Below are 17,962 nucleotides of genomic sequence, written 5' to 3' on the forward strand. Positions count from 1 at the left end.
ACTTGTGCTGACAGAGACCAAAAGTGCCTCTCCGATGGCTGCGGTCTCCTCCCCAAGATGCCATTACCAGCCATGCAGGGTGTATTTTGCTGGAGCAGAGAAAAATCAAAATGCCGCAGCCAAAGCCCTGGTGCGGGCAGGTGGTGAGCATCACCAGGCGCAGCCCGCAGTCTGGGGTGTTTGGGGTTTGCTGCTGGGGCTCTGTGCCCCGCATTGTCCCTGCAGTCACTCGGCTTTTTGTTCACTCGGCTCCCCACTCAGCACCGGCATCACCCACGCTGGCTGCCACCGGCTGCACTGCCCATCCCGCGCCTCGGCACCTCGCTCCTGGAGGCTGCTATCACGTGCAAAAAGGAAGAAGGCGGCAAAACAAGCACAGCCACGATTCGCATAATATTGCTGCAGCCCTGCCAGGAAACAGACTGTAAAAGTTGCTGTATTTAAAGCTGGGAGATGAGTTTTATTGTTAGTAGTTGTTATAGCAACCCGAGGTGCCAGAGAGTAATACATGCTCGGAGCATTGCAACAGACTCTGACAAGTTCAAGGCTGTTGCCTTACTGCTAAATCTTGTTGCCAAGGCAATGCAACATAAGGCAAGAGCCTAGAGAAATGAATACTGCTGGCAGCTCGTGCCAGCAGGCTCGGTCTGATTAAAAGGGAACTTTTGAAAGTAATCTTAACTTAAACAGCACAGCAGCAGCAGAAGGGAAAGGGGAGCATGGAGGTGGAGGAGAGGATCCAGAGGACGAGCAGTGGTTTAATGTCGAGCAACAGGTAAAGGAAAGCGTTTGATTAAAAAGCAATGGGGCTGAACAGGAGGTCTTAGCCTGTAATGCAAGAAATGCGCCACATTTTTGGAGGGAGTAAAAAAATATCACAAAATTCTCATTTTTCACATTTGTTTAACTTGGGCAGTGCTGCTGTGACTTGAATGGGAACTTTGGCTTTTTCCCAATGGTGTTGACAGCAAAAATCGTTTTCTCAGTAAATTTGTTCAGTTACGCGGGTATTGTTGCTGCTGTAGTAAAAACCTTGAAGTAGCTCAGTTAGCTTTCAATTTTACGTTCATTTCCAGCCTTTTTAAACATGCTTCATGGCAAAATGTTAGCTGGAAAAAAGATGAGGCTGCAAGTTGATTATTCTCCCCTGACTATGATTCACTGTTAATGTTGACAGTATGCTCTGAGTTGAAGGAAGAATACTACCCCAAGGACCACAGAGTCAAACCAGATGATCAATGCCAAGGAAGTCAGGTAATTAAGTTAATTTCAGCTACCAATACAATATTTTGACATGTGCTATGGGATACTAGGGTACTAAAATGCAAGTACTATTGTAGTGCCTCAAATAGATACATAACAATCTCAGATTAACTTGTTGGCTTGTCTATTGATTTGTGAGTAAAAGCATAATATTTCTTAAACAATTACCATAGCAGTATTCTGATCCACTCCTACTTATGTCCCATGCATTTTACATTTTCATGGACTATCGATAGCTAAAAATGACCTCATGTTTTCCTGTTCAAGGACTGTTTCATCATGTGCATCTTGCAGTACAGCAGCAGTGTACAGTAGTATACCTGAGACCACAAAATGCCCCATGGTGGAGTTTGTTCTCCTGGCACCTGCTGTGGACTGTGGAAAAGTCAGGTCTGCGAGTACTTGTGCTATTCAAAAATGGGAAACTAAGACATGGGAAGTGATTTGCCAATTGTACCGGAAATTTTTTGTGTGCAATCATGGGCAGAGCCATCTCTATTGACCTTCATAAAAGTAAGGCTTTTAATTAACTGTGAAATATTTTTGTACTAATTTGAAGTCCTTAAGCCATGGGCCAGGAAGCAGGCAGGTGACTGGTCATATGCTTGTAACCATAATTTCTTTTTCAGCAGCTAAATTATATTCAAAGAAGCTAGCAATGTGTTACTTGCAACCTTACTACTGTTACTGGCAGTTTTCCAGTCGCCATAGCTAGCTATGAGATATTATATGATCAGAAAGAAGAGAAAACCTGGTTCAGGCAATTGTGAAGGGAACATCACATTGCCCCAGAGGATGCTTTTATTTGAAGCCTGTCCGTTAGATTAAGAAACATGAGAATCCTAGAACTGGGCATTAGCATTTTTTTGAATAAGAAAGCAAAAGGAAACTCTGTTTTTAGTCTCAGTTGAATTTCTCTGCTGGTGATTCCACACATGGTGTTACTTCTTAATATATCCAGGAGAAGGTTTCAAAGCCCTCCAGAATATCCTTCCTTTTTCTGAAGAGATGCACACACAGAAGTCTGGCTAGTAAAAAGGCAAAACCATATGGGCAGGTCACGCAGCCACATCAACTCTTACTTGATCTGCAGGATCCCAGAGCATTTCCAAGACCTGGCTCTGCTATCTGCAGGTCCCATCTGCCCTTGACGCCTGTGACAGTAGGACCCTTCTTGGAAGGTTTCTAGACCATCTTTAGCACCCCGAGCGTGTTGTGTGATGTCTCCTCCAGGACAGATGGGATGCATAGGGGAAGCTCAGACCCCCCAAGAAAAAACTATGGCTGAATTGCCCTGCAGCTAAGTGCACCTTGGCACAGGCTCCAAAACATGGAAGCACAACCCCCTCTGCTTTCTTCTGCCTCCTACCCGTCTCCCCTGCTGTGCACCTCTTTAGTTGCTCGAGAGCCACCCCCAGAAAGCAGGGAAGCAACGTGGAGCTGGGACAGTGGGTCATCAAGATTGCTACTGATAGCAGAGTAGACAGAGCTATTTGCAGAATGATTAATACTATTAGCACATGCTGAAGCTTAAGGCTGAACATAAGCTTTAGAGGAATGGATTTTGATGTAAAAAGTGAATAAATGAGACAACTGTCAGAACAATGAGTGGTGAACCAAGTAAAGATCCCTAGCGTAGGAGATGCAAAGCACTGCCTGCTGGCCTGTTTTCACTGAAGCTGCTGGTAAAATTCCCATTGCCCTTCAGGCTGGAGAAATAGCCCAGCAATAGTGTGTGTCACAGAGGTAACCCAACTAGCAGGCACCAAGGCTTCTCCCACAACTAATTAGCCACACAGCATTTTAGCAGGGGCACAGTGATGGTAACACCCCGGGATCCAAGGCACTGCTCCCCGCCCCCCCCCAGCCCAAACCATGCACCACTGCTCGGGGAGCCTGTTCACGGGATCTTTGTACTGCCCTTTACTGCACATACCTTGAGTGCTTGCAAGAGTACCAGTCTGAGGGCTCGTCCTGTTGCTGAATAAAAAGCATGTTTTAAAAGGCCTGTCTGACTTATACTATCTTCTCATAATCCCCACTCCGGAGGTCTTAAATGCCATAATTGAAAACCTGCTGTTCATCTTCTGAAAGTCAGGTTTAACCTACTGTAGGCAGCTCCCAGAAGGACACTATTTTGCATAATCGGTTACATTGCAGGGAGTATGTTTAGCATTTTTCTGTTTTTCTTCTCCTGACATTTTTCTCACAGGAGAGCAGGCAAACAAAACCTAGTCATAGCTGTGCAATATTCTCTTCCCCAATTCCTTTTTTTAACCCCAATCATGAAGGTTACTTGTTTTCCTAAGAATATCACACTGTACGGGCAGTTTTTCATTTCCTTTTTGAAAATCTGTTCCTCTCAAAATTTATTCCTCTACCTGAGACATCTTGAAAATAGGTGTCTTGAATGGATTCACCAAAATCTGGTGGGTTTTGTTACTTTAGATCTCTGTCTGCAAAGAAGTCATATGCTCGGGGTGTTTCTCTGGAGTAGCTAATTCAGCTTGGACGGAGCTACATGATCCCCTTTTCCAGTCTTGCCTTATGGCCTCTGAGGAATGTTGCATTGGCTGCGAGGGAATTACTAGGTCTTGGCAAGACATGTTAATATCCTCGCAAAGACTTGTTAGGGACCAAGACTTCAACTTCCAACTATTTCCTCTGATAAAGCAGAGTATTCACAGCAGTTCATTAGTCTTGAATCACCAGTTTGACTTTGTTAGAGAGAAATGAAAGTTCCCCACAAACCAGAAGGAGTCTGCAAGTAAAGCTGGCTGGTGTTGCCTGCCTGCTAGCAGGCTTTGAAACAGAAACACAAAGTGTCAGATCCAATTAGAGAAGTCAGTGGCTCAGGACACTTCAGTCAAGGGTTAGGAAAATGAATACCCAGGTGGAAGAGAGGTTATGAATTATGGCAACACCTGCTACACTGGGATTTGAAAGACCATCCGTCAGGACATCTGAAAACTTGGGAGTCTCATATGTGGGGATGCAAATTTGATGTTTTCTCCTGAAGACCTGCCCATGTTCATACACAAAGTTTGTAGCAGCTACAGAACTACCGTCCCATTTTTACAACTGTTGTTTTGGGTGGTTTTTTTTAACACTCAGTGTTATCTTTCCATTAGCGTCCGAAATTACACTGATAACCCTTGAAAGCACCAAAGCAGAAGTATCATATCTGCAGCTGGATCTCTCTGCTAGGAAGCTAGTTACACAGCATGGAAAGTATTTTTGCTATCTCATTTTGAATCATTGATAACAACATCATAAGTGAAGGGACTGTATTGTTCATCCATGAGATGGGGAGGAACCACTCCCACAGTCCCAGCACGTCGCCATCCCAAGCACCAGCTCGCAAGGCAGAGAAGCAAGGTCTGAGTTACACATTTTTTAAACCAGGAGCAGCTTTCTCAAAATGTGGGGGGCACAGCACCGGTGCAAGTGACAGAGGGTGGATCACAAAACAGGTCCCTCCATGCCAGCTTCCGAAAGCACTCATATCACTGAGCTGAGCTTCAGAGCATAGCACAGAGGACACTGTAATGGAACCTGAGAGCTGGCCCCCAGCAGCAGCAGCCAGCCCCGGTCCCGGTGGCTGGAGCGCTTGATCTGAGTAAGGGTATCAGTCAGATGCTCAGAAACTCCCAGCTGACTCATGGCCCCGTTTCTTGGCTGCATGCTGGCCTCTTTACACCTCTGGTGTTGGAAAAGGAAGTGAAAGAGCCAGTTCTCATGTGTACGTTCAACAGCTTTGAAAAGCCCCCCGATTGTAGAAAAACGGAGCAGAGCTGCGAGGTCTGGAGCTGGTTTCCTACCCAAAAGCCAGGCAGGATGCTGGATCTGTAGCTGCAGTTTGGTTTGACAGAGGGCCAACTCCAACACGGCAATTCTCATCTGCTTTAATGTCAGCTGAACATTTGTGTGCCATTTTCCCATCCAGCACCATTCAAGCCTATACAAAAGACTGAAGTCCCCCCAGCTTTGTGTGGAGAGGTGGCACAAATTGCAGTATATTTTTGACACTGGGATCCAAATGAGGACCCCAGTTCAGCAGCTACTCAAGGATGTGTCCCATTCCAGCCTCCCTTGGGCTGTACATATCCTTAGTTAGGCACATGTTGAAATAACCGACTACAGCCATGCTTAAGCGTTGAGAAAAAGTATCCAGCAGAAGGACAGAGAATCAGCTCGATCAACCATACACAATGAGATGTGTTCAAGCCAGCTAATGGGTAATCCTGTGTGTACGTACCACAAATACACAATATAACTCACTCTCCTTCTTGGCAGAAGAGTGTTATTGCCTCTTGGGAAGCAAGCAGTCCTGATCAAAGGCTATCCTTGTAGAATAAATAAACAAACCAAACTAATGTGTGTGTATGTGTATATATATAGTTCACATGGATTTATGTGACATTGTATATGCTAATGTCAGTCCATCTGAGGGGGTAGAAACTGATGGGGAAGTTGTAACTACATGGAAAGAACAGGAATTTTCCGGTGAACCTCAGTGTGGCAGAGAGACTGTTCTCGGAGGTCGTAAAAGGCTTCTGCAGCCTGCTAATTATACACTAGACAAATCTTATTACAAACAAGTAATAAGTATAGGCACGTTTGTTGGTTTTGCTAATGACATTAATGTCTTTTTTGATGATTTGCAGAGCTACAGAGGGCCAGACACTCAATTTGTACTGATCTATCTCCCACTCTGGTGAAGCCTAGGGAACTCTGTTGATGTTTGATAGCTTTTTGCCATCTATCTTTAGACAACCCAAGGTCTGTTTTCTGCACTGTAGTTTGAGCTGCTTCTTCTACCATATAATACTGACACACATTCAGAACTCTACTTAGTGGATCTGTGTATTATTTTCTAGTACATAAGTGGTGGTACGTGGAATTACACATTACTGTTGTTAAAGGGAATTTGTGCTTTTACTCCTCCACCGTTTCCTTATCTCCTTTAGCAAAACAGCTGTGACACTGAAGTCTGCTGTGTAGATTCATTTATCTTTCCCCTGCGGCATCCCAGAGAGTTCAGATACCCTGGTTAAAACCACTGACTTTGCAATTTAGGGTAAGTCATCCTCAGGGACAGAGACAGACTTGGAGCTGGTTAAAACACATTCTGAAGAATTACCAGGATTTGCTGGGCAAAGACAAGTAAAGTTTTTTATCTCACACACTATGCACTTACCTCTGTGACCGATTTGGTTTGAGTTTCCACTGTCTGTTTGCACAGACCTGGCCATCGGTCCCACTGCCCTTCTCTGCTTCCTGTCTGAGAACAAACCGAGACAGTCAGCAGAAGCAACCTCACGTCCTCTAGTATGAAAATCACTGAACACAGTTTGTCCCGCCAGGGAAATCAGTGCTTTAAGTATGTGAGTAATCCACTGACTTCATAGGAGTATCTCTGGATGGATTTTTTAAGCATGCTCTCAACGGCTGCAGCGACAGAAAGACATTGCGCTAAGCACACGCTTGCACGCTGCAGGCGAGTGCCAGGGAGCTCCGCGTAGGTGCTGCTGGCCCGTGCTGCTCTTTGGGGAGCCCTGCCACACTGGGACAGCGAGCTCCTGCCCCCGGCTTTCGATCCATCCGTTCCTAGCATTACGCATCCCTGGGAATACACTCAGAAAATAGAGATGAGGTCATTCCCAAGAGTCTGCTAAGGTATTTGGGGCCCTTGACACTGAGAGGAGCTAAAATCTTATCCTCTGTGAACGGTTTTTAAAGGGAAAGTGGAACTCTTTTTATAGTACATTAGCCATTTGTTAATCTTGCATTGGTAAATGATTAACTACGTTACAATTTGTTTATCTTTATTGTTAGACATTGTGCTAACATATGTTCTTCAACTTTATTTGCTTCAGAAAAGGCTTTGGGAGTAACAGTTACCTATGCACAATCCAAAATCAAATAATGAATTAATATTGTTTATGCATATTAACAAATTTGAGGCTGATTTCATCTCTGTGCTGTCCTTCCAAGTGATCCATCAAACATGAAAAGCAACAGTTGGCCCAAAAGGCCGTGAATTTGACTTGATGCTCTAACTTCAAAACTTTTGTCCAGGAAATTACACCACATGCTCCTCTGTGGGTCCAGAGTTAGAACAACAAGCACAGCGTGCAAAGATACATCACCACTGAGGGTGGGGGGTGACTCTAGCTTTGTCCTGTGTCCAATTTGTCTTGCGATAAAGAAGAAGAAAGTGCAAGCTTACCCTGGAGTCCAGGAAAGGTACAGAAAGCCTTCTTCAGAGCTACTGAATCAACAATCACATCCCCCAGCCCATGACCTTGTGATCCTGTACTTCCATGCTCCTCTCTCCCAGACAGTTGTACTGGGCTTCCCACCAGGTGTGGGTCTGGCGACAGCATACCCCATCAGAGATGGCAATTTATTTTCAAGTCACAGTTTATGTGCTGACAAAGAACTCTCAACTTGTTGTTCAACCAACATAAACCTGCTCGAGTGTAGATGGTGCTGAGCTGACAAATGTGGGTTTCTTGATGCAAAAGGATGTGCTGTGCTCCAAATGCATCATCAGAATCACAGATTAGAGATGTCTTTTTAAAAATGTGCTCTGAACATGAGTTTTTGCTTCCAAAAATAACTTGTATTTTGCTCATATTAGAAGAGCAGGATGTTCTTTCCTGTCCTGAAGGGATAAGGAGGAAATGACAACTCTGGAGTTTTTTATATGATATGAGCTACTATTCTTCTGGCCTAGTGCTGTGAATCTTGATTTTTTTTTTCCCTAGCCTTAGCATTTTATTCCCCATGGACCTCATTTTGCTTCCATTCATGCTGATGTTATCCCAGTGAAGCTCTCTGATTTCAAAGGAATTCCTCCATATTTACAATCTCTTCCATCCTGAGGCAGTAGGCATCAGAAGGGAGGCAACCCACTGAAGACGGCAAATGCTGAATGTCTCAAATCCCTTTTCAAATGAGATAAAGTCAGTTGAGAGACACGAGTGGGGGCAGAAAGCATCCTTTCCTGTCCTCTGCGTTTGAAGGAAAGAGACGGCAGTTCGGAGGAAATGTGAACGTAATGGACTGTACATTTGTGTCCCATTGTACTGAGGTCTGACAGGAAACACTTGGGGTTTGATTCAGGAAAAAGTAAATAGTATCCCTTTATAATACTCTCATAACTCCGGTTATCCTGCAGTATTTGACTACATCCCTCTCTTCATATATTCTCACAGCTCTCTCCAGAAGACCAGAAGGAAATCTGGCCACTGGGGAGCGGGGGAGGCATGGGAAGAAATTGTGCAGCAATTTCCAGCCGACGGCCCTCCTAAGTGACAGCAAAAGTCCAGCAGCTCTCTCCCTTTTAAACCAAAGGGACTCCAGAGCAGCTGCCATTATTGACTGTCACCATGGCAGTTCCTTACGGGAGGAGAGCTGCAAATACCAAACTTTGGGTAATTTCTGAGCAGCCTCCGTCAAGCCCTTGAGAGGGCTTTCTCGCCATCAGCTCTCACCGTAATGGGTAGATGTCTGCGGCGAGGCCTCCCACCATATGTGTGGGGCTGCAGACTCCTCAGCAGGTACTGGGGAATCCCTTGGCCAGTGGTTCACCCTGCAGCAGCATTAAAAAGGCTCCAGCTCTCAACATTGAGAAACTGTTCCTCGTACAGCCAGCTGAACCTGAAGGGATCTGTAGGACCAGTGCTGGTCCCTGGAAATGCCTTTCATCGCTCCCAAGGGAGCCTGCCTCCCGGAGTGACCAGGGTCAGGGAGCTGTTACGGTCCTTTGTCTGTGGGGAACATGCAGTGCCACCAGTGTTTGGCCTTTTGCTGTACAGCTCTTGAAGCTGCAAAGATTGCAAAAGAAACCAAAACCCCCCACATATAACCCAGAAGAGACGGATTGAGGACATAATGCCCTTGATTGAAAAAGGAGGCACCCAGGAAACCTTGTGGTATATATATATATATTTTTAACTAGAGCTAAAGTAATTTGGCATGCATGTCCCCTGAGCTGCTTCCTAAACCACAGCTGCATGAGGAATTATCTAGCTCTTAGCTAAAGTAACTCCTTAAAAAAACCCTCCAACATGTAGGTCATTAAAGTGCTAATAAAAAAATGTTGATGAATCTCTGAGCAGTGCTCTGATTATCTCTCTGTGGGGAATGAAGAACTCATTAACATGAGCTCCATGCCACTCCCTCCTCCTTTCTCAGAGTTTGGCATAAAGCAAGGAAACAAATGTTTGTGGTTTGGCCAAGTTTCTAATGAGTAGCTCAGCTAGGTCCACTGATTAGACACATGGTTTTACGGAGGGTGGAAAGGCTGCAGTAAAGTGGCAAAGTATTTCTGCCAGATCGGGTCCCCAGCAAGGAAACGCTTTACCTGTTGTGTAGATTTTTTGTGATGTATTTAGCAGGAAACATAGAGAGAGAGGGTTTCGTTGACATGGCAGATGGAGAGCAATGCTGTGAGGTCCAGAGAGAGTAACAGAGCCCGGTATATGTCTGAGGACCCACTCTCCAAAAATGCAGTGCTGTAGTAGCTTGCTATAGGTTTGGTTTCACTCGTTAAGTGGGTTTTTTTAATACTAAACTACAGTCTGACCCCAAAAGAACAGTCCTGGCTATTATCTGTCCTCCCTGCTCTAGATGTTACCTCTCCTACTCCACAGAAGGATGTCTATGCAGTGGCCCCCAGGCACCGCAGGAGCTCGCAGGCAGGCAGCACAGGCAGAGATCTCCATTTGCTGCACCATCTGCAGGAGCTGCAGCACAGAGACCTGCCTAACTAGAACTGGCTGAGGCCAGTGACTCTACAGCAGCACCTGGCAGTTGTTTGGAAGGAGGGAACAAAACCTCCAGAACTAATGGGAGAAGTCTCTTCCATGCAGGTAAGTTTCTTCTTGATCCTGCTTGTAATCCATGTATGGCCTGAATCATGAGGACTTGTCATCTCCATAATGTTTCCAGGACTAAAGTAAAACTCATCCCCATGCCCAGGAGAAGAAAACTCACCCTACAATAAACACGAAAGACATCTTTACATGCCTGAAAGCATACTGCTGATATAGCAACTGCTGCTTCTGAAATTCAAATCTCAAGGAGCATGATCAATGTCACGCAGCACCTTAGCACTCAAATCAAGCTCCTGAGACATCAAGTCTGTCCCCCACTGTTGCAGACAATGCATCTTATAATGACTTTAATAAACTTCATCTCCAAAAGCAGTGAGATTTTTCCATTCCCAATGCTGCCCCTGGAAAAGGTGGAATTTGATTACTCTAATGGTTAACAACCCTCCTCTAGTTTCCAGACGAAATCTGTGTGTGGCCAGTTCATACCAAATTGCTCTTGTGCCAGCACTGTCTCTAGCTAAGCAGTTGTCTGGGCCAGAGCACAGAAGTTGAGGCAAGTCCCGATCCACTGATTTCATTGAGCCTCACTTTCAAAACCACACCTCAAGTTTGTCATTTCTTGGCCTTTTCAGGTTGAAAGTTTATTAAAACATGATACAGCTGTAATTTGTTCTAAAAGGAAATAAAAAAGAGGAGATGAACATGCAAGGAACAGCCCTACTAATTCCACAAGTGTTATACTGAATAAATACGCAAATTGGAGAAAGCCAATTGCTTCAACCTTCACAGCACACTCTGCATATAGGTATATATTCTTCCTATGCCCAAGGTAAGTTTTAATTTCCTACAGTCACCAGATAGTTAGAGGTCTTGTATTAAATAACAGATGCTCTACGACATCATCCCATTATTAGTGGCTGGTACCTACAGGTTCCCATAGCACTTGTCAAGTCAGGTGGAGCCATCTCAGCGCTGGGTATATATTTGCAAAGTTCAAACATGTTCTGCATCCTCTCCCTCTCCAAATCAAATACCCCGTGGCCGGATAGTTTGGTGCCTCAAGCACTTTTTTCTCCGAGGATCTCTCTAGCTCCCAAGGGGCCTTGCTTGCCTTTCCGTGATGGACTTGTACCTCCTCCACTGATGTGGTGGCAGCAGCCAGCAGGACTGGAGCTTCTTCGGTGACTCCATCAGAAGAGGGTCTCAGGCAGGCAGTGTCTTCACCCTGCCCTCGCTCCAGCCCTGCTCATTTCTCTGTGATTACAGTCCCCAAGAGGCTCTTTAAGAGCGAGCAGCACACAGAATTAAAAGGTTTTGTCCCCGAACCTACATGAAGTTAGTTGTGCAATTCTACACCTGTAAGCAAAATTGCTGATTTCAAAGGGAACTTTTAAGCCTTTCAAGCATATTTTAGACAACTCCTGAGTTTTATAAATAATTAAGAATATAATTAAAATATAGACTTTTTTGCATATAAAGGACAGCTGTCACCCAGTGCTGCTGTAACTTCAAACGGCTGGCCAGAACCGCTCAGATGTAAGCAAACCAGCCCCGAAACCAAGAAACCAGTAACTTTGGGTGGGGAACCAAGGCAGAGATGATTTCAGCCGCAAAGCAGAACAATTACAGAAAGCCAAAAAAAAAAAAAAAAAAAAAAAAGGACGGACAGCTTTTGCCAAAATGAGATTTGCATTTCGTGCAGCTTTTTTTCAGCCAGGGCTGCTTTCTCCCCGCGGATGGCGCGAGAGCCTTCTCCTCAGCAGCTCTGCTGAGCTCTGCTGCCTTCCGGCCCCAACGGCTGTTTAAATCTCTCAAAATTTCACTTCAGAACAGGTCTCTTTTTTCCCGCTGGGGTTTTGTTGGTTTTTTTTTTAATTCATTGTTTCCACATACACCTCATTTTATTCCCCACCACCACCCCAGCTGCGCACCGGGCGCTGCAGCTTCCATCTCCTCACGTCAGGCCCCGCTCGCCATGGCCCTCCGGAGATAAACGCTCCCCGGAGGATGCCTCGCCGGGGACCAGCGGCCTTGCCCGCCCCGCACTGCAGGTACGGCCGCGGCCGCGGCGCGGAGAGTCGGGCCGGGGACAACAATGGAGGGCGGCCGGGGAGGAAAACATCGGCGGTGCCGCCGCCCCTCGGCCAAGTTTGAAGCCGGGGGAGGGTAAGGCAGCCGCCACCCCCCCCCCCCCTCACCCTCCCCCGGCTTCAAACTTGGCCGAGGGGCGGCGGGGGAAGGGAGGCGGGCGACTCCCCCCGCTCGCTGCCAGATAGTGAGCCGCAGCGGGCGGGCGGGCGCGGGGGGAGGAGCCCAGGTGTCCCTTCCTGCCACATAGTGCGCCGCCCCTTCCCCGCCCGCCCGCTCGCCGCGGTGGTGCTGGGGCTCCCGCCGCCGGCGAGGAGGGATGGACTGAAGCACAAAGGCGCGGGCCCGCTGAGGTAACGCTCCCGCGGTGTGTGTGTGTGTGTGGGGGATCCTCTCCTTTCCCGCCGAAGGCGGGCGGTTAACGGCCGTTGCGGGGCCGTAGCCGAGCCGCTGTTGGGGAAGGGGGAAGGGGCGGCTGGAGGCCTGGCGCGTTCCCCTCGCCCCGTTCCCTCAGCCGCCTCACGGCTGTGAGGCTAGCGCGGGGCCGCGGCTGCCGGCGGGCTGAGGCGAGGGTGGGAGGGACCCACGCGGGACTGCGGTCGCCGTGGGGCGAAGGGGGAACTTCTCCGTGGGTGTACGCCAGCCCTCCGGCCGGGGGAGATGCTGCAGTGCTGTCTTTCTGCCTCAGCGCTGAGCTGAAAGGGAGAGGGCTTTAAATAATGCGCCTCTGCTCGGAAACTCTGCTAATCAAATAAAACCTCGAAAGTCATTATAATAATTGCGCACTGTCCCTGGTCCACCGCAAGGCTCCGGACTCCCTACGAGTCTCGGGAAACTTCTTGAAATGTATATTCTTTAGGCTTTTTATATGTTTAATCGCGCCCGGCTCCACCTTTGCCGTCGATAATGGTGCGGGGAGGCCGGGAGTGGGATTTCCAAGTGCAGGCACACGCATTCTGGTCACGGCAATGCGTACTTACCGGCGTGACGAGCATCTGCCCTGCGCCGCTCGCCTCTGGGGCATCCACTGTGGTCACGCAGCGCGGCGTTTTGTTAACGGTTTGGCATTATTTTCATTGTGTGTTTACGTTAGCCAGGACAGAATTCGAGATTGCTGCCTTGAACTTCAGGCTCCAGAAATGAGGATTACGATGGACCTTTGGGGAGTTTGTTCCTCAGTTTTGGTCTCGCCCCCAGACAATTTTCATCTCGCATTAAAAAGCTTATTTAGGAACTCGGAGCGGATTTATCAATCGGTGTTCATCCCGGACTAAAGGGCGGGCAGGCAGGCAGGGTCTGCATGGCTGAACGATGTGATTTCGGCAGGGAAGCCTTGGACTGGCTCTGTAAGGAGGGTAGAGCAATCGCCGCAGCTGGTCATGGGGGTGGGTCGTTTCTGTTTCTGTCTTCTCAGCATCGCTATGTTACAGGCGAGTTGAGGCTGAACCTGCTGGTTTTCATCCCCAGGTCCTGGACTCGTGTCTGGAGGGTAGTGATGTGATACCAAGCAGAGGAAAAATGTGTAGGATTATGCTTCATCTGCGTGGTGCTACTATGTGGAGGAGTTAAGTTTTAAAACAAATAGATGAAATCAATGGCAATGAATATCTGGGCAGAAAATAATTGGCCAAGGGTTACAAAAGCATGAATGTGTGAAATTGCTGAATTACTAATTGTGTGGGAGAAGTTGTTGCTTAAATCAGCTTTCGTACCAGAGGAACAAAGCTGATAGATGTGACCTTAGCCTTTAAAAAAGGGCTTTGGCATGCCTGGGGCAGCTTCAGGCTGTCTCACCTGCCTCCTGCTTGGGTTGCTGGCTACGGGAATAAAGCATAGGTGTGGCAGACGTATGGCTCTGTGTGATCTGCTGGCAAGGGACGGTGGTGGCTTTTTGGGGGAGCAGCGCCAGCCAGGGGCAGTTCTACGAGTGGCTGCTTTGGCAGCAGATCACACTCTCACCTCCCTGCCAGGGTTTGCCGGCATGTCTCTTGTACCAGGGAGTTCTCTGCTCTCCACATCCCATCATGTAAGTGGCCTGGCTGGAAGCGGTGTGCAGACTCCTCGTTCAAGCCTCCTTGGTGGTGTCCAGTACTTACAGGGAAAGAAAGTGTGAACTCTGGGAACGCTGTGGGCTCTTTGGCCGTTATCGCACGAGCTCCTCAATGCTGCTTTGAGTAAGGAGTGCATGTGCTCCTCCTCAATGAAACAAAATGATAATTGTGTGATTAATAGCGTGTACCAGTTTTAAGTTTAGAAGTTTTCATGTTAACACTTCTAGTGATATGTTGTTTTTCAGAAGGCATTATTACTCATGTTTAGTTTTTGCTGGAAGAACATGAAGCCCTGAGCAGGGAGGAAGAAGGGGTGGGCTGTTTAGGGGTTGAGTGTTTGATGATCGAGGTTAGTACGCAATGATGATGATGATTAAGCATGTCCTTAATTCTTGTCCAATAGATGGAGTGCTGCTATGCTTTAGGATATCTGGGGATTTAATGGTCTCTTGGTTAAATCAGTCATTATGTTTGACTCTTCCCTGAGGATTGAGGCAGCTGACATTTTTATTTAAGGAAATGATGATTATAGGGTGGTGCAGTTCAGCTGTCGTGTACACCGTGATCATCTAACCCAAAGAGATGGGTTAGGTCCAGGTGGTGCCTCTTACACCAGGGACTTTGCATTGCTTATGGAGAGGGTGGACTTGAGCGATCTGGGTGAATGGACATGTTTCACTGTCAGTCAGTGAGGTGTCCTGCAGCTCTTCTGTCAACCCTTTGGTGGTTATGAAGGAAGCGCTGGTTGTTCGACAGGGCTGGATGAACCCAGCTGTGTTCAGTGTAACTGTGCTGGAACTGTTCCTGTTGCATGTGATGTTAGAGGTGACATTGCATGTGGGGCTGCCTGCTTTTGTTCAGCTCAGCTTGTTGCAGGCCGGATGACCTGGCATAAGACACTATTTGCCGTGAAAATCATCAGAAATTAACATGTAAGAGATGAAAAATGAAAAATATTTTCAGATAGGCCAATGTTAGTTTGTTTCCTTTTGTAAGTGGAATGTTTTACAGGTCAGAAACTGAAATGAAAGAAGGCAGAAGGCTGCTAGTTTTTTCTTTGTTAAAATCATTGTTGCTAGTTAAAACTGTAACTTGCCACATTGTGGATGGTGTTGGAATGGTAATGCTTTAAAAAAAAGTTTTAATTTAGGAGAATAACTTGTGTGACTTTGAGCTGGTGCATAAAATTGACTTCGGTAGCTTTTTTTTTTTTTAAACTAGATAAACATTTTTGTTTCTTTAAAAAAAGTCCTGTAACTTCAGCAGCCATAGCAACCCCTGGCTATTATTTCTCTTGCAAATCAATTTTGTATTTTTGTAGTGCTGCTGTTTCAAAAACCAAGTTGGTCATTGTTTTGGTATTGACTTAGAAGAATGCAATCTATATTATTTAATAACATTGCTTCCCGTTACGTCACAGGCTTTTCTTCAAGCTATGTTTTGAAATGCTGGTTGCTGTATGAGAGATGGTGGTAGATGGTGGTGTGGCTTCTGGCAGGGTTCTTGGGGGGGTAGTTGTCTTCTGTGTAGTTGTTTTTGGCAGATGAAGATGAATAAAAGCTACTTCACCCTTAGGGAACAAACAGTAACTTACTCATTGTGTGTTAACGTTAGATCTGTTTGCCACAGAGTCTACTCTGCTTCCTATATTAACTTTGAGTCACTTGGCAGATGGGGAAACACTTTTGTTTCTTTTCTGTATTCAAGATAACACAAGTCATTGTATGTCATCGCAAATGAGATTTCGAGGTATTTCTTTTAAAGATATCCTAGCAAGTACATGGCTGTTTTGTGGATAATTTGTGGTCTGGGTTATTAGTTAAGACAAACCAATTTTAATAAATTCATTTAGACAAAGCATCTTTAGTTATGGCATGCTCTTAATGTAGGCTGTGGGGAGTGTGTCACTTCAAAATAATCAGTAAACTGGAAAATGTTTACTAAAAAGTTGAGATTTTCTTTGGATTCATTCAAAAGTTAGAGAGTGAAAGAAGGTTTGAGAGCTTCAAACCTCAGTGTGAGGGTGATGGCTTCTGGTTGTTTCTTTCCCCCACAGATCTTCACAGTTTGGTAAATGCGATGTAGGTACCTATTTAGTTAGGACTCTGGGAGCATATTAAATGTAGTATGTGTCTTATGGTAGTGATGTCAATTCTGCTTGACAAGGATGCAGTCAGCTGTTACAAAGTGCTAATTAGGGAAATATTATAATAGCCTCATTCATTGTTCTGGTCTCTTAAACTGTTCTGGTCTCGGCTTAGGAAGAAATTTTTCTTGCCTTGTATTGTTTAATGTGTTAAAATCCTAGTGACATCAAAGCAGCAGGTAGTTTTCATGCGAGTTATCAGGTTGAGGTGAAGATCAGTAAATTGCAAACTGGTGTGAGAGCTCCAGCTTGCTTTGTAGATTTTCACGTTATGTTTTCGTGACCCACAGCAGCTAACAGCTGGTAAATCCCTTTTCCCTTGTGCAGTCAGAACCTCCTGAAGTTACTTCTCCAGCTGAAGTACATGGCAATCTTGAATATCATAGAGTTGATGGCAGCTTACTGCTGCTCTTGTTCAGGACAGTGCAGCGACAATGAGTACCTAGCACAGTGTTGGCGTTAATGTTAGCTGGCACTTCAGCCAAGAGCTGAACTGTCTGCTGTGTTGGTCAAAGAAAGAGGATTCTGTTGAATTGCTTTGAAAAATCGGTGCTTGTTGTCTTCATCTATACCTGTAACAATTGGTCTCAAGATTATTTTTTTTTTAATTGTTGCATGTATTTAATTATTACATGATGTGGGGTTTTGGTAGAAAATAAGCATTCCTATGCATATCATCCATAGCTATTATACTAAATATGACATAGTTCAGAGGCCAGTTGGACCTGCATCTGGTGTTTGTGCATGCACAGTAAATGTCAGTTCTGGAAGCAGGCTGCTTATCACCCAGCCAAGTGTTGCTGTGCATGTTCTTCTGATGGTAAATAGAGTGCAAAATAGAAAAGCTTACTTATTGGATAAAGCTTGCTTTACTTGTTCTAATACAGTAAAAACAAGAAAGGAAAAATATAATTCAAAATTTTTTAATTCCTCCCCCCCACCTCCAAATGTAGACTGGCTTTTGTTGAAGAAATGCTTTATTTGGTAGCTGTAGAAGTCTTGACAGAATGCTGTGGAAGCAGTTTGGTACTGAAGTTGTCTGTGTGATTCAAATAAATAATTTCTAGATTAGTGAAAATCATAAGTTGCCTGTGTTCAGAGAGACTGCTGATATTAACATAAGTTGTTTCATATAATTCAGAATCCCAATACTTCCCTAGCAACACATGTGATATTTTAGTCTTTATGGATTTATATACAAAAACCTCTGTATTTATAAAGAGCATCATTAAGGCCACAAAGTCAAGTATTTGAAAGCTGGGTAGTGCTTTCCAAAGAAAATATCCTTGATTTAAAAATTAAACTATAGCATTGGAGAGTATACTTATGAGCCCTCATGTCAGGAAGAGTAGAATGTTTTGGCTCAGATGCTTCAGATCTAGCAGACGCTTAGCAGAGGCAACCTTCAGCCTATCTTATGACAAATTAGGTGAAATTGAAAGTAGGATTTTGGGACGGGAACAGCAGACAATACTAGGCAGTGCATCCAGCTCTGTCTAGAACTGAATACAATGACACAAAAGTAGTGACCTCACAAGTACCTTTGTGTTTTCCTGACTCAGATACAC

At 45.6% G+C, this 17,962-nt stretch overlaps 1 protein-coding gene across 7 annotated transcripts in view; it reads left to right on the forward strand.

Annotated features, from left to right (window-relative positions):
* Positions 1–715: 715 nt before the first annotated feature.
* ADD3 (adducin 3) overlaps positions 716–17,962 on the forward strand; it is a 113,570-nt gene continuing 96,323 nt past the window's right edge. For 4 of the 7 annotated variants that reach the window (XM_049810384.1, XM_049810388.1, XM_049810383.1 and 1 more), the window contains exon 1: positions 12,397–12,550. The gene's annotated coding sequence lies outside the window, so the exon portion shown is untranslated. Of the gene's footprint in view, positions 776–1,177; positions 1,255–12,137; positions 12,161–12,396; positions 12,551–17,962 lie in introns of those variants that run through there. The other 3 variants (XM_049810385.1, XM_049810386.1, XM_049810390.1) reach the window with 3 other exon arrangements.

This window comes from Accipiter gentilis, chromosome 9, assembly GCF_929443795.1.
Source record: "Accipiter gentilis chromosome 9, bAccGen1.1, whole genome shotgun sequence".
In the NCBI taxonomy this organism is placed as follows: domain Eukaryota; kingdom Metazoa; phylum Chordata; class Aves; order Accipitriformes; family Accipitridae; genus Astur; species Astur gentilis.